This window comes from Cherax quadricarinatus, chromosome 88 (assembly GCF_038502225.1).
Source record: "Cherax quadricarinatus isolate ZL_2023a chromosome 88, ASM3850222v1, whole genome shotgun sequence".
Taxonomy (NCBI): Eukaryota; Metazoa; Arthropoda; class Malacostraca; order Decapoda; family Parastacidae; genus Cherax; species Cherax quadricarinatus.
The window spans coordinates 13,229,306-13,255,403 of NC_091379.1; the positions used below are offsets into that span (position 1 = coordinate 13,229,306).

Consider the following 26,098-nt stretch of genomic DNA (forward strand, 5'->3'; position numbering starts at 1 on the left):
CTGAATATCAAAATGGTATACAATACCAACAAGTTGGTAGGTAAGACATATAGGCAACAGTTAAGCAACTTCATTCCGAATGTTTTGCCTACACAGTAGGCTTCTTCAGTCAAGTACAGAAAGTAGGCAGGAACAGCAGAGATGTGAAGATGATGTAATCAGTCCATCACCCTTGAAGTCATAGATTTGAGGTTGTCAGTCCCTCACCCTGGAGAAGTTCTGTTCCATAGTCTGGAACTATCTGAAGATCAAGCGACAGTGCAGAGACTTAAATACTGTCAGAAGGAAAGGTGCAGAGTAGTAGTAGTTGTGAGAATTGTTTGATCTGAGAGGGTCGTGACCTCTCAGTGGCTACATTCTCGCTACTGCTACTACTACTACTACTATGCACCTCTCCTTCTGACAGTATTTAAGTCTCCAAACTGTTGCTTGATCTTCAGATAGTTCCAGACTATGGAACAGAACTTCTCCAGGGTGAGGGACTGACAACCTCACATCTATGACTTCAAGGGTGATGGACTGATTACATCGTCTTCATATCTCTGCTGTTCCTGCTTACTTTCTGTACTTGACTGAAGAAGCCTACTGTGTAGGCGAAACGTTTCATAATAAAATTGCTTAACTGTTGCCTATGTGTCTTACCATATTCCATGCCTGCAGATACCAAGTGCATAATATTTGCACAAGCTTAGTTTCTGTTTGCCTTGGATTTTTGTGACTATTCCCTGTTGGTGCATGTTTTCCTGTCTCATTTCTGTCTTCACTAGTACTAACAATGGAACTCTCACCAGTTGTTTTTGGTAATTTATCTTCACTATTACTAGTGGAGTCTACCAGGACAGCACCTCCAACCTTACAGTTCCTGACTACCTGGCCAGCACCTCAAGTCATACAGTTACTGTCAGTCAGGACAGCATCCGCACGATGGGCGATAGCACCATCCAGCCCAGACCTTTTATTTTCCAATCTGTTATAAAATGCTTCCAGGTTTTCTATGAAGGCTGATTTAATGTTATCCTCTTTTAATACCAATGTGATTTTAGTCCACAGATTGATCTCATTTGGGCATACCCAAAAACACTTTCCTGATTTAATACCTCTTGTAGATAATTCTTGAATATCTGCACATGGGGTGTGAGCCCAATTTCCACAAAAGTTGCATGTAATCTATGTGGAAGCCCTCTTGTTTGTTTGGCTACAGACTACACAGTATTTCATAATGTGATTTTAATGGTTGATTTACTCTATTGTACTAACAACCTCTTGAATATTCTACTAATAACTTCCCTAAAGTGAAAATCTGGCTATTTGTGTTTCTATTTCTATTTGTACTTGTATATTTGGACAAGCTTACCACTCTAGTAGTTACTGCTTTAGTAGTTACTGTTTGTGGTATACATAAGGGGGATTGCCAATAGACCCCTGGCCAGCCAGGCTGTGATTTGTGCACTGGTTTGCATGCAGCCAGCAGTAACAGCCTGGTTAATCAGGCCTTGATCCACTACAAGACCTGGTCATGGACCAGGCCATGGGGGCATTGACCCCCAGAACAACCTCCAAGTATACTCCAGGTTACTTCAGTTCTGGGGCCGAAAACCCATCACCTGCATCAGGGATCTTACTGTGCAAGGATATCTAGCAATAACATAATTATTATTCTATTATACTGTTGTCATTATTTTTCTAAACACACCAGCTGTCTCCTACTAAGGTATGCTCCAGGCACAGTCATCCAAAAAAGAAGAAATAAATTTTTTCTTCTTTTTGCATTCAATAATGTATACAGAAGAAGGGGTTACTAGCCCCTTACTCCCGGCATTTTAATCGCCTCGTATGACAGACATGGCTTATGGAGTAAGGATTCTTTTACACTTAGCCATTCAGATTATTATTGTGGTTATTACCATGGGGAAGAGCTAAATCATAATGTTGACACTGTGCCTGAGGAATGGAAGGTTTGATGTGAGGAAGAGGACGATGGCTGTTTCCTCACATCAAGACTTATTTATTAGTATCAAGGTACCACCTCAACAAGGCTAAATCCAGGTTTACCAGGAGAGGGATTTTGGGGTCAACGCCCCTATGGCTCGGTCTGAGACCAGGCCCAGTGGTGGATCAGGGTCTGATCAACCAGGCTGCTACTGCTGGCCACACTCAAACTAACATATAAACCACAACCCGGTTAGTCAGGTACTGACTTTAGGTGCCTGTCCAGTGCCTTCTTGAAGACAGCCAGGGGAGGCAGCTGAACAGTCTTGGGCCCCAGACACTTACTGTGTTGTCTCTTTGTACTCATGGCACCCCTTCTTTTCACTGGGGGAATGTTGCATCTCTTGCCGAGTCTTGTTTTCATAGGCAGTGATTTTCATGTGCAAGTTTGTTACTAATCCCTCTAGTATTTTCTAAGTGTACATTATCATGAATCTCTCTTGTTTGCACTCCAGGGAATACAAATCAAGGGCCTTCAACTGTTCCCAGTAATTTAGGTGCCTTATCGTACTTATGTGTGCCATGAAAGTTCTTTGTACACTCTCCAGGTCAGCAATTTTGCCTGTCATGAAAGGGGCAGTTAGTGTACAGCAGTATTCCTGCCTAGAGAGAACAAGTGATTTGAAAAGAATCATCATGGGCTTGGCATTCCTAGTTATGAAGGTTCTCAGTATCCATCCTGTCATTTTCCTAGCAGATGTGGTAGATACATTGTTGTTGTCTTTGAAGTCGAGATCCTCTGACATTAACACTCGCAGGTCCTTCACATTACTTTTTTGCACTATTGTATGGTTAGAATTTGTTGCACACCTACACACACACACACACACCTACACACACACACACACACCTATACACACACACACACACCTACACACACACACACACACCTACACACACACACACACACCTACACACACACACACACCTACACACACACACACACCTACACACACACACACACCTACACACACACACACACCTACACACACACACACACCTACACACACACACACACCTACACACACACACACACCTACACACACACACACACCTACACACATACACACACCTACACACACACACACACCTACACACACACACACACACCTACACACACACACACACACCTACACACACACACACACCTACACACACACACACACCTACACACACACACACACACACACACACACACACACACACACACACACACACACACACACACACATACACACACACACATACACACACACACACACACATACACACATACACACACACATACACACACACACACACACACACACGTACACACACACACACACACACACGTACACACACACACACACACACGAACACACACACACACACACACACATACACACACACACACACATACACACACACATACATACACACACACACACATACACATACACATACACACACAGGAACAAGCACTTGTAAGCTGTAGTACACACGCAAACACACATACACAGGATTTCACACCGTCCTGTGAACTGACCATCTGAACCTTTCTCCTCTCCCCCCCCTCTTTCTACCCTAAGTAGACCTATCTCTACCTCTCTCACTCTTTACCTACATCTCTCTCTCTACCTATCTCTCTCTCTCTCTTCCCTCTCCCATCTCTCCCCCTCTAACATCTGTCCCCTCCCATTATCTCTCCCCTCTCCCTTTCCCCACCTCTCTCCCATCCTCCCCTCCCTCTCCCCCTAGCCTCTCTCCCCTCTCGCTCTTCCATCTCCCCCCTCTTTCCCCCTTCTCCCCCTCTTTGCCTTCTCTTTCTCTCTCTCTCTCCCTCTCTCCCTCTCTCTCTCTCTCTCTCTCTCTCTCTCTCTCTCTCTCTCTCTCTCTCTCTCTCTCTCTCTCTCTCTCTCTCTCTCTCTCTCTCTCTCTCTCTCTCTCTTGCTATCTCTCTTGCTCTCTTTCTCTCTTGCTCTCTCTCGTCCCCATTTTCCCTTCTAACTCTCCCCTCTCCTACTCTTCCCTTCACTCTCTCTCCCCCTCTACCTTTCCCTTCTCTCTTCTCTCACAAAAAAAAAAAAATGGTGGGGACTCGCAGGAACCAAGGATCAGATGAGAATGGTTCTGGTAGGGAGGAGTGGATGGAGGAGCAGTGGAAAAGGATGGAACAAGAGTGTGAGAGAAAATTAGGAGAGCTTTCTGAAAAAATGGAGAAAGAGCTCTCTGTGAAATTGGAAAAGAGGTTGGAGAAGGAGACAAAGAATTGGGAGGCACAAGTCGAAACTGCAGTAGCCAAGATAAGGGTCCTAGAAGTTGAGATAAATAGGCTGAAGCGGGTTACAGGGGCAGTGACCAGAGAAGACACAGCATATGAAGCTGCGAGGCCAAACAGGAAGGAAGGAATTATGAATTATGCTAAGGTCACATCAGTCTGCCAAGGAGGACCAAGGAGTGAAAGGGAAGATCAGCTGGTTGCAGATGGAGAGGGTGATAGGTCGAATGCTGAGGCACAACAAGGCTATCAAGAGCCACTGGAAAAATCAAGGGAGAAACTGACCACATGCAGGCAGGATCCAGAGTCACAGAGGGTGAGGCAATGGGAGGAAGAAAGGGCAAAATCAGTGTTTATCCATGGGCTTCAGGAGAGAGAGGAAAGGACACACACTGAAAGGCAGCAGGAAGAAAGAAAGGAGATTGAGAAAATCATCACGGAAATAGGTGAAGAGATGGACGAGATTGTAAATTTTCAGAGAATAGGGGGGTACTCGAAGGGGAGAAACCGACCAATCAAGCTGATTCTCAGGACGGAAACAGTGCGGAACAGGATCCTCCAAGAGAAACCACAATTGAAATACTCGGAAGAGTACAAGAGGGTGTTCCTAGACAGAGACAGAACAAAATCAGAACGACAGCAGCTGAGGGAGAGGACAAAAAAGCGAAAGGAGCTAGGAAAAGAGACAAGGAGGGAACCAGCAGAGGTCAGTCAGAGCAGAACAGAACAGCAAGGGCAAGCACACACACCATCAGAACCATACAACCTATCACACCATCCCAACACACACTACAATCCATACCCACAGCCTCCACCCAACACCGAGCTATAGAATCCCACAGTATGCCACCAGGTCTCCCACCCTCACAGGCCCCCCAAACCACAGTGTTGGAAAGGAAACTGAAGGTATGGTACACAAACGCTGATGGAATAACAAATAAGTGGGAGGAGTGGCATGAAAGAGTCAAAGAAGCATCACCGGACATCATAGCTCTCACAGAAACCAAGCTTACAGGTATGATAACAGATGCCATCTTTCCAACGGGATACCAAATCCTGAGGAAAGACAGAGGGAACGGGGGGTGGAGGAGTGGCGTTGCTGATCAAAAATCGCTGGAATTTTGATGAGCTGGAGAGAGGAGACAGCGGAGAAGAAAGTGATTACATAGTGGGAACACTTCACTCTGGAAGTCCCAAGGTGGTAATAGCAGTGATGTATAACCCACCACAGAACAGCAGGAGGCCAAGGCAAGAGTACGACGAGAGCAATAGAGCGATGGTTGACACACTGGCTAGAGTGGCCAGAAGAGCTCATGCATGCAGGGCAAAGCTCCTGATCATGGGTGACTTTAACCACAAGGAGATCGATTGGGAGAACTTGGACCCACATGGGGGCCAAGATACATGGAGGGCTAAGATGATGGAGGTGGTACTGGAAAACTTCATGTGCCAACACGTAAGGGACACTACAAGAGAGAGAGGAGAGGATGAACCAGCAAGGCTGGACTTAGTATTCACCTTGAGTAGTGCAGATATCGAGGACATCACATATGAAAGACCCCTTGGGGCCAGTGACCATGTGGTTTTAAGCTTCGAATACACAGTAGAGCTACAAGTGGAGGGAGAAGCAGGAAGGCCAGGACGAATGAAGCCAAACTACAAGAAAGGGGACTACACAGGAATGAGGAACTACCTGAACGGGGTTCAGTGGGACAGAGAACTGGCAGGGAAGCCAGTTAATGAGATGATGGAATATGTAGCAACAAAATGCAAGGAGGCTGAGGAGAGGTTTGTACCCAAGGGTAACAGGATTAATGAAAAAGCCAGGATGAGCCCATGGTTTACCCAAAGGTGCAGGGAGGCAAAAACCAAGTGTGCTAGGGAATGGAAGAAATATAGAAGGCAAAGGACCCAGGAGAATAAGGAGAACAGTCGTAGAGCCAGAAACGAATGTGCACAGATAAGAAGGGAGGCCCAAAGACAATATGAAAATGACATAGCAGCGAAAGCCAAATCTGACCCGAAACTGTTGTACAGCCACATCAGGAGGAAAACAACAGTCAAGGACCAGGTAATCAGGCTAAGGAAGGAAGGAGGAGAGACAACAAGAAATGACCGTGAAGTATGTGAAGAACTCAACAAGAGATTCAAAAAAGTGTTCACAGAGGAGACAGAAGGGACTCCAGAAAGACGGAGAGGTGGGGCACACCACCAAGTGCTGGACACAGTGCACACAACCGAGGAAGAAGTGAAGAGGCTTCTGAGTGAGCTAGATACCTCAAAGGCAATGGGGCCAGATAACATCTCCCCATGGGTATTGAGAGAGGGAGCAGAGGCACTATGTGTACCCCTAACAACAATATTCAATACATCTATCAAAACAGGGAGATTGCCTGAGGCATGGAAGACAGCAAATGTAGTCCCAATCTTTAAAAAAGGAGACAGACATGAAGCATTAAACTACAGACCAGTGTCACTGACATGTATAGTATGCAAAATCATGGAGAAGATTATCAGGAGAAGAGTGGTGGAACACCTAGAAAGGAATGATCTCATCAACAGCAGCCAACATGGTTTCAGGGACGGGAAATCCTGTGTCACAAACCTACTGGAGTTCTATGACATGGTGACAGCAGTAAGACAAGAGAGAGAGGGGTGGGTGGATTGCATTTTCTTGGACTGCAAGAAGGCGTTTGACACAGTTCCACACAAGAGATTGGTGCAAAAACTGGAGGACCAAGCAGGGATAACAGGGAAGGCACTACAATGGATCAGGGAATACTTGTCAGGAAGACAGCAGCGAGTCATGGTACGTGGCGAGGTGTCAGAGTGGGCACCTGTGACCAGCGGGGTCCCGCAGGGGTCAGTCCTAGGACCAGTGCTGTTTCTGGTATTTGTGAACGACATGACGGAAGGAATAGACTCTGAGGTGTCCCTGTTTGCAGATGACGTGAAGTTGATGAGAAGAATTCACTCGATCGAAGACCAGGCAGAACTACAAAGGGATCTGGACAGGCTGCAGACCTGGTCCAGCAATTGGCTCCTGGAGTTCAATCCCACCAAGTGCAAAGTCATGAAGATTGGGGAAGGGCAAAGAAGGCCGCAGACGGAGTACAGTCTAGGGGGTCAGAGACTACAAACCTCACTCAAGGAAAAAGATCTTGGGGTGAGTATAACACCAGGCACATCTCCTGAAGCGCACATCAACCAAATAACTGCTGCAGCATATGGGCGCCTAGCAAACCTCAGAACAGCATTCCGACATCTTAATAAGGAATCATTCAGGACCCTGTACACCGTGTACGTTAGGCCCATATTGGAGTATGCGGCACCAGTTTGGAACCCACACCTAGCCAAGCACGTAAAGAAACTAGAGAAAGTGCAAAGGTTTGCAACAAGACTAGTCCCAGAGCTAAGAGGTATGTCCTACGAGGAGAGGTTAAGGGAAATCAACCTGACGACACTGGAGGACAGGAGAGATAGGGGGGACATGATAACGACATACAAAATACTGAGAGGAATTGACAAGGTGGACAAAAACAGGATGTTCCAGAGATTGGACACAGTAACAAGGGGACACAGTTGGAAGCTAAAGACACAGATGAATCACAGGGATGTTAGGAAGTATTTCTTCAGCCACAGAGTAGTCAGTAAGTGGAATAGTTTGGGAAGCGATGTAGTGGAGGCAGGATCCATACATAGCTTTAAGCAGAGGTACGATAAAGCTCACGGCTCAGGGAGAGTGACCTAGTAGCGATCAGTGAAGAGGCGGGGCCAGGAGCTCGGACTCGACCCCCGCAACCTCAACTAGGTGAGTACACACACACACACACACACACACACACACACACACACACACACACACACACACACACACACACACACACACACACACACACACAGACACAGACACAGACACAGACACACACACACAATCTACACACACACACAATCTACACACACACACAATCTACACACACACACAATCTACACACACACACAATCTACACACACAACTAACACCTACACACACCTACACACACAACATCAGGCCTAGTGTCTAATTGACATGTGCCTAGGACAAAATGGTAACTAACATGCCCATGCACTCTGTCCCAGGCCTAGACTCGTGGAACTCCGTGTTCATCAAGAATTGCAAGAAGCCCCTATCGTGTGCCTTCAGCATTTTATGGAGAGGGAGCATGGACACAGGGGTCATCCCACACACACTAAAAACAATAGACATAGCCCCACTCCACAGAGGTGGCAGTAAAGCAATTACAAAGAACCATAGAATGATAGCACTAACATCCCATATCATAAAAAATCTTTGAGAGGGTTCTAAGAAGCAAGATAGCCAACCATCTAGATACCCATCAGTTACACAACCCAGGGCAATACGGGTTTAGAGCAAGTCGCTCCTGCCTGTCCCAGTTACTGGACCACTATGACAAGGCCCTGGATGCTGTAGAGGATAAACAAAATACAGATGTAGCATACACAGACTTTGCAAAAGCTTTCGACAAGTGCGACCATGGTGTAATAGCACATAATATGCGTGATAAAGGAATAACTGGAAAAGTTTGTAGATGGATCTACAACTTCCTGGCAAATAGAACACAGATTAATAGTAAACAGTAAAGTCCCAGGCAGCCACGGTGAAAAGTTCTGTTCCACAAGGCACAGTACTCGCTCCCATTCTATTCCTTATCCTCATTTCTGACATAGAGATGTAAACCATAGACTCCAAGCGGACATCAACCAAATCTTCGAATGGGCCACTCAAAACAATATGAAGTTCAACGAGGAGAAATTTCAACTACTCAGATATGAGAAACTTAAAGAAATTGAAAATGTGTCAGGGTTTACAACAAATTCTAACCATACAATAGAGCAGAAAAGTAATGTGAAGGATCTGGGAGTGATAATGTCAGAGGATCTCGTCTTCAAAGACCACAAGAATGTATCTACCTCATCTGCAAAGAAAATGATAGGATGGATAATGAGAACCTTCAAAACTAGGGACACCAAGCCCATGATGATTCTCTTCAAATCGCTTGTGCTCTCTAGGCTGGAATACTGCTGTACACTAATGGCCCCCTTCAAGGCTGGCAACATTGCAGACCTGGAGAGTGTACAAAGAACTTTCATGGCACACACAAGTACAATAAGGCACCTAAACTACTGGGAACAGTTGAAGGTCCTTGATCTGTATTTCCTCAAATGCAGGCGAGAGAGATACATGGTAATATACACTTGGAAGGTCCTGGAGGGATTGGTACCAAACCTGCACACTAAAATCACTCCCTATGAAAGCAAAAGACTTGGCAGGAGATGCAACATTTCCCCGATGAAAAGCAGGGGTGCCATAAGTACACTGGAGACAACACAATGAGTGTCCAGGGCCCAAGACTGCTCAATTGCCTCCCAGCTTACATAAGGGGGATTGCCAATAGACCCCTGACTGTCTTCAAGAAGGCATTGGACAGGCATCTGTCCAACTAGGCTGTGGTTTGTACGTCAGCTTGCATGCAGCCAGCTGTAACACCCTGGTTGTTCAGGCCCTGATCCACCATGAGGCCTGGTCTCAGACCAGGCTGCTAGGGCATTGACCTTGAAACCCTCTCCAGGTAAACTCCAAGTAAACCTAGTACATGTACTTGTAGCAAATAAAGATACAGCGGAAGCTTGGCTTACGAGTTTAACCCTTAAACTGTCCAAACGTAGATCTACATTTGCACGCGTAGTGCTCTGACCTTGATTTTCTCCATAAGAAAGCATGTAAAAAAAAAGTAGATCTACGTTCGGAGCACTAAGCGAACGAATGTAGACGTATGTTTGGACAGTTTAAGGGTTAATCCATTCCGTGACCTAGTTTGTAACCCAATCTGCTCATATGCTGAGTCAATTTTTCTCATTTAAATTAACTGAAATGCCATGAATCCGTTCCAGCGGAATTCTTGCTCTCAGGAGGCATGACAAAATACACTTCAATTTAATGCTAATACCAACTTTATGGCTTATTTATCTATCACAATTCATCTAATATGACATAATAAACAATATAATTAACACAGAAACCTGATATATAATATATAAAGAATAAAATATGTCATTGTGACAAGTGGTGGCGGCCATTTACGCTCCCGCTCTGTAAACATGTTCCCATGCTTCCCCTTCTGAGGCATTATTATTAGGGAAAAAGTGTTTGTGAGGCTAACTGTACTATGTAGTTTCATAAGGAAAACACTGAAATAAGAAATATTGTATGAAAATATAATAAAATAAAATAGAGAATGTAAAGAAATAAACTGGTGTACGGACAGCATTTACCTTGGAGAAGAAATGCATATACAGAGTGGCATATGCTGTCAGTGGCCCTACAAACCACAACAACATTGGAGGAGTTCACTTCATTTTGTCCTTTTTCTATCGCTTAATCGCTTAACTTACTTGCTACACTTTCACGAAACTTAACTGCTTCAGTTTTTTTTTTCACTTCTTTTCACTGATTTTTGGCTTTTTCTACACACTTTTCACTGGTGATGGTGAGCGTTGTTGTGGTATTCACTGTGCCATCTAGTGGCGGCATTTAATGTTTTGTTGTGTTCTGAAACTCACTTGTTATTACAATGGGCCCTCGATAATCATAGGGCTCGAGAGTCATAGATTTCGGAAATCATAGCGATATTTTCGTATAAACTGACTTGCAAATAGTAGTTTGTCTGGGACGTGTATGCACGCTGTGAGCCAGGGCGGCCTCCCTTCCCAGCCAGTGTGGCATTGTTTACCAGTGAGCGACGGTCCCCTCACTTGCTCCTATGAAATATTTCATAATATTCCAAGTACTAAATAAGCTACCATGGCTCCAAAGAAAGCTCCTAGTACCAAGCCTTTGGTAAAGAAGGTGAGAAATACGATTGAATTTAAGGAAAACATCATTGAACAATGTGAAAGTGGCGTAAGTGCGGCCGAACTGGCCAGGATGTATAACAAACCCTATACAGTGGACCCCCGCATAACGGACGCCTTGCATAACGGACAATCCGCATAGCGGACGCTTTGATCGCTAAAATTTTGCCCCGCATAGCGCCCAAAAACCCGCTCAGCAGCCTTCGTCCGAGACGCGTCCAATGTGCGGCCTGAGCCACGCTCACATGTTCCGCGGGTGGCATTGTTTACCAGCCAGCCTCCGCGGTAACATCCAAGCATACAATCGGAACATTTTGTATTACAGTGTTTTTGGTGATTTTTTTCTGGAAAATAAGTGACCATGGGCCCCAAGAAAGCTTCTAGTGCCAACCCTACAGCAATAAGGGTGAGAATTACTATGGAGATGAAGAAAAAGATCATTGATAAGTATGAAAGTGGAGTGCGTGTCTCCGAGCTGGCCAGGTTGTATAATAAACCCCAATCAACCATCGCTACTATTGGTGGTACAGCTGCTGCTGCTGCTGTATCACCGTCAGCTGCTGCTGCACTGTCAGCTGCTGCTGCTGTACCACCGTCAGCTGCTCCTGCTGCTGTAGTACCGTCTGCTGCTGCTGTAGCATCATCTGCTGCTGCTGTAGCATCGTCTGCTGCTGCTGTAGCATCGTCTGCTGCTGCTGTAGCATCGTCTGCTGCTGCTGTAGCATTGTCTGCTGCTGCTGTAGCATCGTCTGTTGCTGCTGTAACATCATCAGTTGCTGCTGTAGCATCGTCTGCTGCTGCTGTAGCATCGTCTGTTGCTGCTGTAGCATCGTCTGTTGCTGCTGTACCACCGTCAGCTGCTGCTGCTGCTGCTGTAGCATCGTCTGCTGCTGCTGCTGCTGTAGCATCGTCTGCTGCTGCTGTAACATCGTCAGTTGCTGCTGTAGCATCGTCTGCTGCTGCTGTAGCATCGTCTGTTGCTGCTGTAGCATCGTCTGTTGCTGCTGTACCACCGTCAGCTGCTGCTGCTGCTGTAGCATCGTCTGCTGCTGCTGCTGCTGTAGCATCGTCTGCTGCTGCTGTAACATCGTCAGTTGCTGCTGCAGCATCGTCTGCTGCTGCTGTAACATCGTCAGTTGCTGCTGTAGCATCGTCTGCTGCTGCTGTAGCATCGTCTGCTGCTGCTGTAGCACTGTCAGCTGCTGCTGCTGCTGCTGCTGCTGTAGCACCGTTGTTGGTGTGGCTTATTGAGAATACCAAGAAACAATTAACCCCAGAGGATTTGCCACCCAGGATAGCCCAAAAAAGTCAGTGTCATCGAAGACTGTCTAACTTATTTCCATTGGGGTCCTTAATCTTGTCTCCCAGGATGCAACCCACACCAGTCGACTAACACCCAGGTGAACAGGGAAAATGCCTGGAACTAGTGCTCATATTGGTGAATTTAGAGCCAGCAAAGGTTGGTTTGAGAGATTTAAGAATCGTAGTGACATACACAGTGTGATAAGGCCTGTTCTGGAAGAAAATACCAAACAGGACCTACAGTACTCAGGAGGAAAAGGCACTCCCAGGACACAGTGTCTCATCAGTCATTGCTGCATCTTCAATAAAGGTAAGTGTCATTTATTCTTCATTTAGTAGAGTAGTACATGCACAATATATATTGTGCATGTAATACTCTACTATTGTGCATGTATCCTTCTCTTTGTGTGTAGGAAAATGTATATTTCATGTGGTAAAATTTTTTTTTTCAAACTTTTGGGTGTCTTGCACGGATTAATTTGATTTCCATTATTTCTTATGGGGAAAATTCATTCACATAGCGAACATTTCGCATAACAGCCAGCCCTCTTGCACGGATTAAGGTCGCTATGCGGGGGTCCACTGTACAACCATATGTTCCATCATGGCCAAGAAAAAGAAAATCAAGGATGCTGTCATTGCAAAGGGGGTAAATATGCTGACAAAAATGAGATCACCAGTACTCAAAGAGGTTGATAAGTTATTATTGGTGTGGATAAACGAGAAACAATTAGCAGGAGATAGTACGTATTATGACGTCGATTATTTGTGAAAAGGCTAGGCAGTTGCATGACGATCTGGTCAAGAAATTGCCTGCAACTAGTGGTGATATGAGTGAATTTAAGGCCAGCAAAGGTTGATTTGAGAGGTTTAAGAACTGTAGTGGCATACACAGTTGTGGTAAGGCATGGTGAGGCTGCCAGTTCGGACCACAAAGCGGCTGAAAAATATGTGCATGAATTCAAGGAGTACATAGAGGCTGAAGGACTGAAACCTGAACAAGTGTTCAATTGTGATGAAACAGGCCTCTTATGGAAGAAAATGCCAAAGAGGACCTACATTACACAGGAGGAAAAGGCACTGCCAGGACACAAGCCTATGAAAGACAGTCTGACTCTCATGTTCTGTGCTAATGCTAGTGGATATTTCAAAGTGAAGACATTACTAGTGTACCATTCTGAAAATCCCAGTGTTTTCAGGAAAAACAATGTTATGAAGAGTAAATTGTGTGCGTTTTGGAAATCTAATAGTAAGGCATGGGTCACGAGGGAAATTTTCGTCGAGTGGTTCAATGAAGTGTTTGGCCCTAGTGTGAAGAAATTGGATCACAAGTGCCTCATAGTAATGGACAATGCACCTGCTCATCCTCCAAACTTGGATGACCTAATTTTTGAGGAGTTTGGGTTCATCACAGTAAAGTTCTTGCCCCCGAATACCACTCTTCTCCTCCAGCCCTGGACCAGCAGGTCATTGCAAACTTTAAAAAACTCTTCACCAAAGCAATGTTTCAAAGGTGCTTGAATGTGACCTCAGACACTCACTTGACCCTAAGAGATTTTTGGAAAGAACACTTCAGTATTCTCCATTGCATAAGCCTTATAGGTAAGGCTTGGGAGAGAGTGACTACCAGGACTTTGAACTCTGCTTGGAGAAAATTGTGGCCAGATTGTGTCGACAAGAGGGATTTTGAAGGGTTTGTGGCTGACCCTGATGAGCCTATGTCTGTTGTTAAATCTATTGTGGCACTTGGGAGTTCCATGGGGTTGGATGTGAGTTTGGAGGATGTGGAGAAGTTGGTGGAAGACCACAATGAAGAGCTCACCACTGAGGAGCTGCAAGAGCTTCAGCAGGAAGAGCAACAGATCGCAGCTCACAATCTTGCTGCAGAGGAGGAGGAAGAGAGATTGAAGAAAGTGCCTTCTTCAGAAATTAAGGAGATTTTTGAAATGTGGTGTAAGATGGAAAGATTTATGTAGAAACATCACCCTGACAAGGCTGTTGCAAGCCATGTTGGCAACGTGTACAGTGACAAAGTCTTGGCCCATTTTAGGGAAGTGTTAAAGAGACGCCAGAAACAGAGCTCTCTGGACAGTTATTTTGCGAGGCAGGACTCCAGTGACTCTCAAGCTGGTCCTAGTGGCATTAACCCTTTGAGGGTTTCGGACGTACTAGTACGTCTTATGCGCAGGTTTGTTTTTTTGACATACTAGTACGCACAAATTCTAGCGCCGTCAAATCTCATGGGAAAAGGCTGGTAGGCCTACATGTGAGAGAATGGGTCTGTGTGGTCGGTGTGCGCGGGAGAAAAAAAAATCTGGGATCCAGTGGTGCATTGTGGGAACGCCATCTTAGTAAACAATATCCACCATGCCTCGCGGTAAGAAGCTCCTCACTCCTCGGCGAACTGGGACACTTTTGTTCCCCAGTGACAGTTCTAATACAGATGGAAGTGCCAGTGAAGATGAGTTTCAAGGTTTTCGTGAGGTTTTGACCAAAACTAATGACCATAATATCGGTAATAGTGAGGAAAACCCAGACGACCCTCAGCCTTCCACCTCTGGTGCTGGGCCGTCTTGTTCACGTTCAGTTGTACCAGAATCCAAGAGGAAACTTCTATTTTCCCAAATCCCAGACTCAGATGAGAGCATGGGTGATGATAGTGATAGTGAATATGAACTACAAGCTCTTCAAACTAGTTCCAGTAGTGATAGTGAAGTGCAATATTCCCCAGTGAAGCATCAGTATATACGACGATATATGCGCTCTGGTAGTGTGCCATATGCTATTCCAAAGGGAAGATGTGCATCTCGGAGTACATCCCGTGGCTGTACAACAGGAACAGAGAGTGAAAATGACGATGATACTGCTGCAATTGGGATGGAAAATGTGCGTGGTGGTATTGGTGCCGGCGGCGAGGCTCCAGCAGTGGGCCATGCTGCCACCCACGCCGCTGCCTCAGCTGATCTACAACAAAGGCCACCATCCCCCACCCACCCTCCACACCAGCCTCCACAACCACAACCTCCACAACCACAACTTCCACAACCACCTGTCATTGTCCAGTACCCACCAGCAGACTGCACCTGAGATTGGCAGGAAGCTGTCAATTTTGTTCCAAATGCCCACCAGTTTGATGACAGCCAAAGTGGAATACGGCCATCTTGTACACTTGGGAACAATGCCACTGAACTGGAATGTTTCGAGTTATTCTTTGACGAACCACTGATGGAAAGTATTGTCATGGAAAGCAACACATACTACGAGTACACCATGGCAAACACATTACTTTCACCAAAATCACGTCTACACCATTGGAAGGAGGCAACTGTGGCTGAGATGTATCTTTTCTTTGCCACAATAATGCTTATGCCACATGTGTATAAGCACAAAGTGAAATCATACTGGTCAACAGACCACCTGATTGCAACCCCAGGTTTCAGTTATATAATGCCAGTGAATCGATTTGTGCTAATGTTATGTATGCTTCACTTCTCAGACAAAACCAGGCCTGACAGAAACGACAGGTTATATAAGATTAGGAATGTGTTTGTGTATCTGAAAGAGAAATTCAGTACGCATTTTTATCCCTTCAGGAAGCTTGTAATTGACGAGTCTTTGATTCTGTTCAAAGGAAGACTCTTTCAAGCAGTACATACCAAGCAAGAGGAAACGCTTTGGTATAAAGTTGTTTGTGCTTTGTGATTGTTACAGTGGTCTAGTATTGGATATTATTGTGTACACTGGAAGTTATACATTGCAAAATACCAGGAAGTTATTGGGCATCTCAGATGATGTGGTTAGAACAATGATAGAACCATACCTTGGTAAGAGGCATATATTATATACAGATAACTGGTACACAAGCCCCTCACTCAGTGATTTTTTGCGAGTGAACGTGGCACAGTGCGTGCAAATTGGAAACATATGCCCAGGTTTGACGCTGGCACTCGTAGAGGTGAGGTGCAGGCGTTTGCTGCCAATGACATCATGGCATTTCGGTGGCATGACAAACGAGATGTCACACTGTTGTCATCAGTTCACCCTAATGAAATGGCAGACAGTGGCAGGCAGCATAGAGAGAGCAATGAACCCATTCTAAAACCTGCAGCTGTGATTGATTACACCTTCAACATGCGTTCAGTGGACAAATGTGACATGTAGATTGGGTTTGCTGATTGTGTTCGCAAGAGTTATAAGTGGTACATAAAACTCTTTTTCCATATTCTGGACATTTCCATGCTCAATGCTTATAATATGTATAAGATGAGGACCAGAAACAAACCACAGTACGGCGAATTCTGTTTGTCATCAGACAAATAGTATTCAAGTACCAAGGAACAGCACCTGCAATTGACCGCCCACCAAATTATCAACAACTACCTGCTCGTCTGAAGCATGGTGATCACATCCTGGTAAAAGTGCCTGCTACTGCTTTCAAGAAAAAGGCTCAGAAGAGATGTTACGTCTGTTCACATACAAAAAAACGCCCACAACAACGCAGAGACACTCGTTTTATGTGTGAGGAGTGTAAAACACCACTGTGCATGACACCATGTTTCAAAGACTTCCACAGGCTGCAGAACTTCTAGAAACATTCCCTGTGACTGTATATGTGTATATAAAATATAGAAAAATAGTAATAAACAACATTTCATATCATTTGTGTAAATATTTTCTATAAACAAAATAATGACAACAGTGTTTACGCCCTTATTGTGTAGTATTGAAAAAGAAATAACCTACAAAATACTGATCATGTTGGCCTCAGAGGCCATAGAAGTTACTCGGAAAAAGAAAAATTGAAAAATAATTGAAAATAGTAGTACATAAAAAAGTAAATAGAAAAATACCGGGTGACGGCAGTCGACGATGTTACCAGATGTTGTTCAATTTTGGCAAACTTCACGCCTCCATATCTCGGTAAGTATTGACGGTAAAATTTTTTTGTTTAGCCTATAATGTTTAGAAAAAAAAAATTATTTTTTCATAAGATTTTTTTTTTTTTTTTAAATTTGGCCGACCCTGAGAACGAGTTTCGGAGAGGGCCTGTCGACCCTCAGAGGGTTGAGAAACAGAGAAGAGAAGTAACCCCAGAAAATCAATTGGTACCTGAGGTGTTGATGGAAGGGGATTCCCCTTCCAAACTGTAAATAATCCTATCTCTCTCCTCCTCCAGTCTCCCATACACTAAGAAGAATCGCCAATAAAGGTGAGTGTTATACTGTTAATGTTTCATTCATCATGTTCCATTGTATTGTTTATGTACTACATCTATATTTCATGTAAAAAAATTTTTTGTTTTAATTCTTCTGGGTGTCAGGAACTGATTAATTGTATTTACATTATTTCTTATGGGGAAAATTGATTCGAAAATCATAGGTTTCGATAATAGTAGCACCTCCAGGAATGGATTAAATACGATAAATGAGGGACCACTGTATAATATTATTATTATAATTATTATTATAGTATTATTATGTTATTATTATACATATTATTATATTATTATTACAGGTCCGCCATCACAAATCCGGCAATCAGTTATTCGGTTCCTTCAGTTATTCGGCACTAATTTTGGCTAGCATAATTTCAAATTTCCATGGTCGCCACACCAACCTGCTGGTACTCTTTTGTGGCACTACTTACTGCATAAGTCATTCCAATTTCTTTTTCTCCATATACTGTTTTATCCTGCTTACTTTTAGCCCTAGCCATTGTTCCAATGAATAAAAGAAATGCTTCTCATTATGTAAAGCACCTACACAGTATATTATTCATTAAAGATAAGGTGGCTTTGAAGCCATTGTCGGTTGCCATGAGCTCAGTCTCATGAAGCAGGAGAATATGCTTTATTATTACACTAATATCAACACTACAGCTTATTTGCCTATCACAATTGATCTAATATGACATAATAAACAATATAAATAACATAAAGTATGTTAAATACAGTGGACCCCCGCATAGCGATTTTAATCCGTGCAAGAGAGGTCATTGTTATGCGAAATAATCGGTATGCGAATGAATTTTCCCCATAAGAAATAATGGAAATCAAATTAATCCGTGCAAGACACCCAAAAGTATGAAAAAAAAATTTTTTTACCACATGAAATGTTAATTTTAATACACACAAACTGAAAAAGGCATGCACAATTACATGACACTTACTTTTATTGAAGATCTGGTGATGATTGATGGGATGGGAGGAGGGGAGAGAGAGTGTTAGTGTTTAGAAGGGGAATCCCCTTCCATTAAGACTTGAGGTGTCGAGTCCTTTTCTGGGGTTACTTCCCTTCTTTTAATGCCACTAGGACCAGCTTCAGAGTCACTGGACTTCTTTCGCACAACATATCTGTCCATAGTGGCCTGTACCCCTCGTTCCTTTATGACTTCCCTAAAGTGTTTCACAACATTGTCAGTGTACAGGTTGCCAACACAGCTTGCAATAGCTGTGTGAGGGTGATTTTCATCAAAAAAGTTTGCACTTCAAGCCACTTTGCACACATTTCCTTAATCTTTGTAGTAGGCAACTTCTTCAATTTCTCTCTCCCCTCCTCTGAACCAGTTTCTTCAGGTCTGGCCTCTTGCTGTTGAAGTTGATCTATCAGCTCATCAGTGGTTAGTTCTTCATTGTCCTCCACCAACTCTTCCACATCCTCCCCACTAACCTCCAACCCCAAGGACTTTCCCAATGCCACAATGGATTCCTCAACTGGCATAATCCTCTCAGGGTTAGCCTCAAACCCTTCAAAATCCCTTTTGTCTACACATTCTGGCCACAGTTTCTTCCAAGAAGAGTTCAAGGTCTTCTTAGTCACTCCCTCCCAAGCCTTACCTATAAGGTTTACACAATTGAGGATATTAAAGTGCTCTCTCCAAAACTCTCTTAGAGTCAGTTGAGTTTCTGAGGTCACTACAAAGCACCTTTCATACAGAGCTTTTGTGTACAGTTTTTTGAAGTTTGCAATAACCTGCTGGTCCATGGGCTGCAGGAGAGGAGTGGTATTAGGAGGCAAAAACTTGATGTTAATGAATTTCATGTCCCCATAAAGTCGCTCTGCCACGTCTGTTTACCTGGAGTTTACCTGGAGAGAGTTCCGGGGGTCAACGCCCCCGCGGCCCGGTCTGAGACCAGGCCTCCTGGTGGATCAGAGCCTGATCAACCAGGCTGTTGCTGCTGGCTGCACGCAAACCAACATACGAGCCACAGCCCGGCTGATCCGGAACTGACTTTAGGTGCTTGTCCAGTGCCAGCTTGAAGACTGCCAGGGGTCTGTTGGTAATCCCCCTTATGTGTGCTGGGAGGCAGTTGAACAGTCTCGGGCCCCTGACACTTATTGTATGGTCTCTTAACGTGCTAGTGACACCCCTGCTTTTCATTGGGGGGATGGTGCATCGTCTGCCAAGTCTTTTGCTTTCGTAGTAGGTGATTTTCGTGTGCAAGTTCGGTACTAGTCCCTCTAGGATTTTCCAGGTGTATATAATCATGTATCTCTCCCTCCTGCGTTCCAGGGAATACAGGTTTAGGAACCTCAAGCGCTCCCAATAATTGAGGTGTTTTATCTCCGTTATGCGCGCCGTGAAAGTTCTCTGTACATTTTCTAGGTCGGCAATTTCACCTGCCTTGAAAGGTGCTGTTAGTGTGCAGCAATATTCCAGCCTAGATAGAACAAGTGACCTGAAGAGTGTCATCATGGGCTTGGCCTCCCTAGTTTTGAAGGTTCTCATTATCCATCCTGTCATTTTTCTAGCAGATGCGATTGATACAATGTTATGGTCCTTGAAGGTGAGATCCTCCGACATGATCACTCCCAGGTCTTTGACGTTGGTGTTTCGCTCTATTTTGTGGCCAGAATTTGTTTTGTACTCTGATGAAGATTTAATTTCCTCATGTTTACCATATCTGAGTAATTGAAATTTCTCATCGTTGAACTTCATATTGTTTTCTGCAGCCCACTGAAAGATTTGGTTGATGTCTGCCTGGAGCTTTGCAGTGTCTGCAATGGAAGACACTGTCATGCAGATTCGGGTGTCACCTGCAAAGGAAGACACGGTGCTGTGGCTGACATCCTTGTCTATGTCGGATATAAGGATGAGGAACAAGATGGGAGCGAGTACTGTGCCTTGTGGAACAGAGCTTTTCACCGTAGCTGCCTCGGACTTTACTCTGTTGACGACTACTCTCTGTGTTCTGTTAGTGAGGAAATTATAGATCCATCGACCGACTTTTCCTGTTATTCCTTTAGCACGCATTTTGTGCGCTATTACGCCATGGTCACACTTGTCGAAGGCTTTTGCAAAGTCTGTATATATTACATCTGCATTCTTTTTGTCTTCTAGTGCATTTAGGACCTTGTCGTAGTGGTCCAATAGTTGAGACAGACAGGAGCGACCTGTTCTAAACCCATGTTGCCCTGGGTTGTGTAACTGATGGGTTTCTAGATGGGTGGTGATCTTGCTTCTTAGGACCCTTTCAAAGATTTTTATGATATGGGATGTTAGTGCTATTGGTCTGTAGTTCTTTGCTGTTGCTTTACTGCCCCCTTTGTGGAGTGGGGCTATGTCTGTTGTTTTTAGTAACTGTGGGACGACCCCCGTGTCCATGCTCCCTCTCCATAGGATGGAAAAGGCTCGTGATAGGGGCTTCTTGCAGTTCTTGATGAACACAGAGTTCCATGAGTCTGGCCCTGGGGCAGAGTGCATGGGCATGTCATTTATCGCCTGTTCGAAGTCATTTGGCGTCAGGATAACATCGGATAGGCTTGTGTTAATCAAATTTTGTGGCTCTCTCATAAAAAATTCATTTTGATCTTCGACTCTCAGTCTGGTTAGCGGCTTGCTAAAAACTGAGTCATATTGGGACTTGAGTAGCTCACTCATTTCCTTGTTGTCATCTGTGTAGGACCCATCTTGTTTAAGTAGGGGCCCAATACTGGACGTTGTTCTCGATTTTGATTTGGCATAGGAGAAGAAATACTTTGGGTTTCTTTCGATTTCATTTATGGCTTTTAGTTCTTCCCGCGATTCCTGACTCCTAAAGGATTCTTTTAGCTTAAGTTCGATGCTTGCTATTTCTCTGACCAGTGTCTCCCTACGCATTTCAGATATATTGACCTCTTTTAGCCGCTCTGTTATTCTTTTCCGTCGCCTGTAAAGGGAGCGCCTGTCTCTTTCTGTTTTACATCTACTCCTCCTTTTTCTTAGAGGAATAAGCCTTGTGCATACATCGAGTGCTACCGAGTTAATCTGTTCTAGGCATAAGTTGGGGTCTGTGTTGCTTAGTATATCTTCCCAGCTTATATCGGTTAGGACTTGGTTTACTTGGTCCCACTTTATGTTTTTGTTATTGAAGTTGAATTTGGTGAATGCTCCCTCATGACTAATCTCATTATGTCAGTCTGGGGCTCCGCGCATACATGACTGAACCTCAATTATGTTGTGATCTGAGTATATTGTTTTTGATATGGTGATATTTCTTATCAGATCATCATTGTAGGATGATCAGGGGCATTGTCTAACACCAGGAGGCACTTAAGTTCTAATTTCTTTTCAGTTAGGTAATCTTTCACATTAGGGGCAAATGCATGGTGTAACCAGTCATAGAAAAAGTCCCTAGTGACCCATGCCTTACTGTTTGCCCTCCACAGCACACACAAATTCTCCTTGAGGACATTCTTTTGCCTGAACGCTCTGGGAGTTTCAGAGTGATACACTAATAAAGGCTTAACTTTGCAATCACCAGTAGCATTGGAACACATCAACAAAGTAAGCCTGTCTTTCATAGGCTTATGTCCTGGGAGTGCCTTTTCCTCCTGAGTAATGTAGGTCCTGCTTGGCATTTTCTTCCAAAACAGGCCTGTTTCATCACAATTAAACACTTGTTCAGGTTTCAGTCCTTCAGTCTCTATGTACTCCTTGAATTCATGCACATATTTTTCAGCCGCTTTGTGGTCCGAACTGGCAGCCTCACCATGCCTTATCACACTATGTATGCCACTACGCTTCTTAAATCTCTCAAACCAACCTTTGCTGGCCTTAAATTCACTCACATCAGCACTAGTTGCAGGCATTTTTTTAATTAAATCCTCATGCAACTTCCTAGCCTTTTCGCTTATGATCGCTTGAGAGACGCTATCTCCTGCTAGCTGTTTTTCATTTATCCACACCAATAAGAGTCTCTCAACATCTTCCATCACTTGCAATCTTTGTTTCGAAAACACAGTTAAACCTTTGGCAAGAACAGCTTCCTTGATTGCCTTTCTGGTGCCCACAAGAGTAGCGATGGTTGATTGGGGTTTCTTGTACAACCTGACCAGGTCGGCGATACGCACTCCACTTTCATACTTATCAATGATCTCTTTCTTCATCTCTATTGGAATTCTCACCCTTATTGCTGTAGGGTTGGCACTAGAAGCTTTCTTGGGGCCCATGGTCACTTATTTTCCAGAAAAAGCACCGAAAACACTGTAATAATACAAAATATTCCGATTGTATGCTTGGATGTTACCGCGGAGGCTGGCTGGTAAACAATGGCATGGGCGGCACATGTGAGGCTGGCTGAGGGCGCACATTGGACGCGTCTCGGACGAAAATCGGTGAGCGGGTTTTTAAGCGGTATGCGAGGCAAAATTTTTGCGATTAAAGCAAGCGGTATGCGGATTAATCGTTATGTGATGCCATCGGTATGCGGGGGTCCACTGTACTCCAGAATAAATAATATTTGGCATAACACCGAGCAGTTCGACGGAGGTATGAAGAGGATATAGTATACAAATACCATTCTCCTATCCCTGTCTTGGTGGCTTATATTAGAGAAAACGGAGTGTAGCACAGGGCTAACTGTGATATATACTCGTACTGCACCATAAACATGAAACAAAAGTTATTTTCACTATATAGATTATCACACACAGCAGCATATGTGTAGAGAACCTAGGATAACCCAAAAAAGTCAACATGGCTTATTTTTAGTACCTGGCTTGGGTTAGCCATATATGATTTTTGGTAAATATTCAATTCCCAGCCAGGGTAGAAACATTAGGTGTGTTTCTTTACACCTGTTGTCTATGTTTACCCATCAGTAAATGGGTACCTGGGTGTTAGCCGACTAGTGTGGGTGTTATCCTGGGACACTGACCTAATTTTCTTGAAATATTCGCCATAACAAGCGCCTTTCTATACAGTAGTATGTCACTGATGTCAGCTAGGCCTGTATACCTTGTACATGTACGTATAGTAAATAAAGATATTATTATTATTATTTTTATTATTATTATTATTTTCTCAGTTGTTTGTTGGGTTATCTTATTCAAACTTGGGCAATGTATGATGAAAAGATACTTCTTAACGTAGACCAAAAATTTAAAAAATCAGACCATAAATAGCGGAGTTCACTTCTCAGCCATTAGCGACCGCTTAGTGGTATATTTTTGTATGTTTTTATGGTTATATTCTCATTTTGTTTTGTCTCATTTGATAGAATGAAAGATATATTACAGAAATAGATATGATTTTGATTGCTTTCATGATGAAAAGTACCTTGAAATTGCGCTCACAGTAGCGAAAATGTTCTGTTCTTAAGCGAATCTCAAGAGTAAACAAATGACATCACTGTTCAATACCTGTCCGACGCCTGCCAGTCAAGAACGGGTTGACATTATTTATACATTTATTACAATAATGCAGTAATCTGCATAACAGTAAATCTTCTATTTTTTTGTTAATAAAAAATCCAAATGGTAAGCAAGAATAATATAAGAGGGGTCTGTAGCCATGACTAATGAACAGAGAAAATGTTACTTTAGTGCCAGGAATGTCTGCATTGTTTATTCTGGACCCTATTTTGAAATTGGCATCTGTTGAAATTTGTGTGAAATTGGCCAAACTGCCAATTCCTGACCACTTTATTGGGTAGTTGAAATAAGTGAATGGGCAGTTTCTTGTACTCAGTTGACAGACTAGAAGTAAATAAGTGTATTAAGGTATACACAAATACAGTTACATAGATTATCATACATAGCAGTGTATGTATAGAGTACCTAGGATAACCCAGAAAAGTCAGACAAAGTGACTTATTTCCTGTACCTGGCTTGGGCTTGCCATGTATGATTTTTGGTAAATATTTTTTTTTCTCGGTTGTTTGTTGGGCTATCTCATTGAAACTTCGGCAATGTATGATGGAAAGATGCTTCTTAATGTACAACAAAAATAAAAAAGACTGACGATAAATAAGGGAGTTCACTTCTCAGCCATTAGCCGCCTAATTTGCAGTATATTTTTGTATGGTTTTTATGGTTGTATTCTCATTTTTTTGGACGCATTTGATAGAATGGAAGATATATTACAGAAATAGACATGATTTTTATTGCTTTCATGATCAAAAGTACTTTGAAATTGAGCTCAAAGTAGCGGAAATGTTCGATTTTTGCCAATGTTCAGTGAACTTTGTGCAAGTCAAGTTGGTTAATTTTATTAAGTGTATTCTAACCTAACCACTCTGTAATCCGGCAAACTCAGTAATCCGGCACACTACAGGTCCCAATGATGCCGGATTTGTGATGGAGGACCTGTATTACATATTATTATTATGATGGTGAAGCGCTAAACCCATACAATTATACAATACCTGTGGGGGAGGGGATGGAAAGTATTCAGGCTTAATTTAGAGAACTGGAGCACAGATATAATTCCCTAGATCAAGAGCCCCTCTCAAGCATCAATGAGGACAAAGTTGGCACCTTGCTGCTAATCCTAAATGCAGTCTACTGGTGGGTACTGGATATTGACAGTTGGTTTTGGTTGTGTAGGTTGTTGTGGTGTGTGGGTGGTTGAGTGTGGCCTTTGTTGTGGATGTGCTGAGTCAGCAGTGTGGCTACCAGCATGGGGTGCAGCTGGTGCCACATGAGGCAGCATAGCACCGCCACCACCACCTGATGCTGCATGCATATTATCCATCCCAATTGTAACAATATCATCGTCATTTTCACTGTCTGTTCCTGGTGTAGGGTCATGGGATGTACTCCAAGATGTAGTCCTTCCCCTTGGACTAGCAAATGGCACACTACCAGAATGCATGTAGCGTCGTATATATTGACGCTTCACTGGAGAATATTCCTCTTCACTGTCACTACTGGAACTGTAATCAAGAGCTTGGAAATCACAATCACTATCATCACCAATGCTCACATCTGAGTCCTGGACACTGGAAAATATGAACTTCCTCTTTTGCTCTGGTACAATTGAACATGAACAAGACAGGCTAGCACCTGAGGTAAAAGGTTGAGGGTCATCTGGGTTTTCAGCATTATTTCTTGTATCCTGGGCATTGCTTTAGGTCACAAATTCTTAAAAACCATGAAATTCATCTTCACTCACACTTGGGGAAAAGTCCCAATTCACCAGAGAGTGAAGTATTTCTTACCACGAGACATGATGAATAAGGCATACTGAAATGGCATTCCCACAATGCACCACTGGCTCTCTAATTTTTTATACTGCATACACAGCATGCAGACCCATTCTCTCACATACAGACCTACCAGCTTTTTCCCATTAGATTTGAAGTTTCTAAAATTTTTGCATAATACTACAGCACTAACACTGGCTTGTAAGCCATAGTATTACAGCACCAACAGT

The 26,098-nt window shown here is 43.6% G+C and overlaps 1 protein-coding gene across 4 annotated transcripts in view; it reads left to right on the forward strand.

Moving 5' to 3' along the window:
* LOC128698470 (NFX1-type zinc finger-containing protein 1-like) overlaps window positions 1-26,098 on the forward strand; it is a 412,092-nt gene that overhangs the window by 357,082 nt on the left and 28,912 nt on the right. The gene's annotated exons all lie outside the window — the stretch shown is intronic.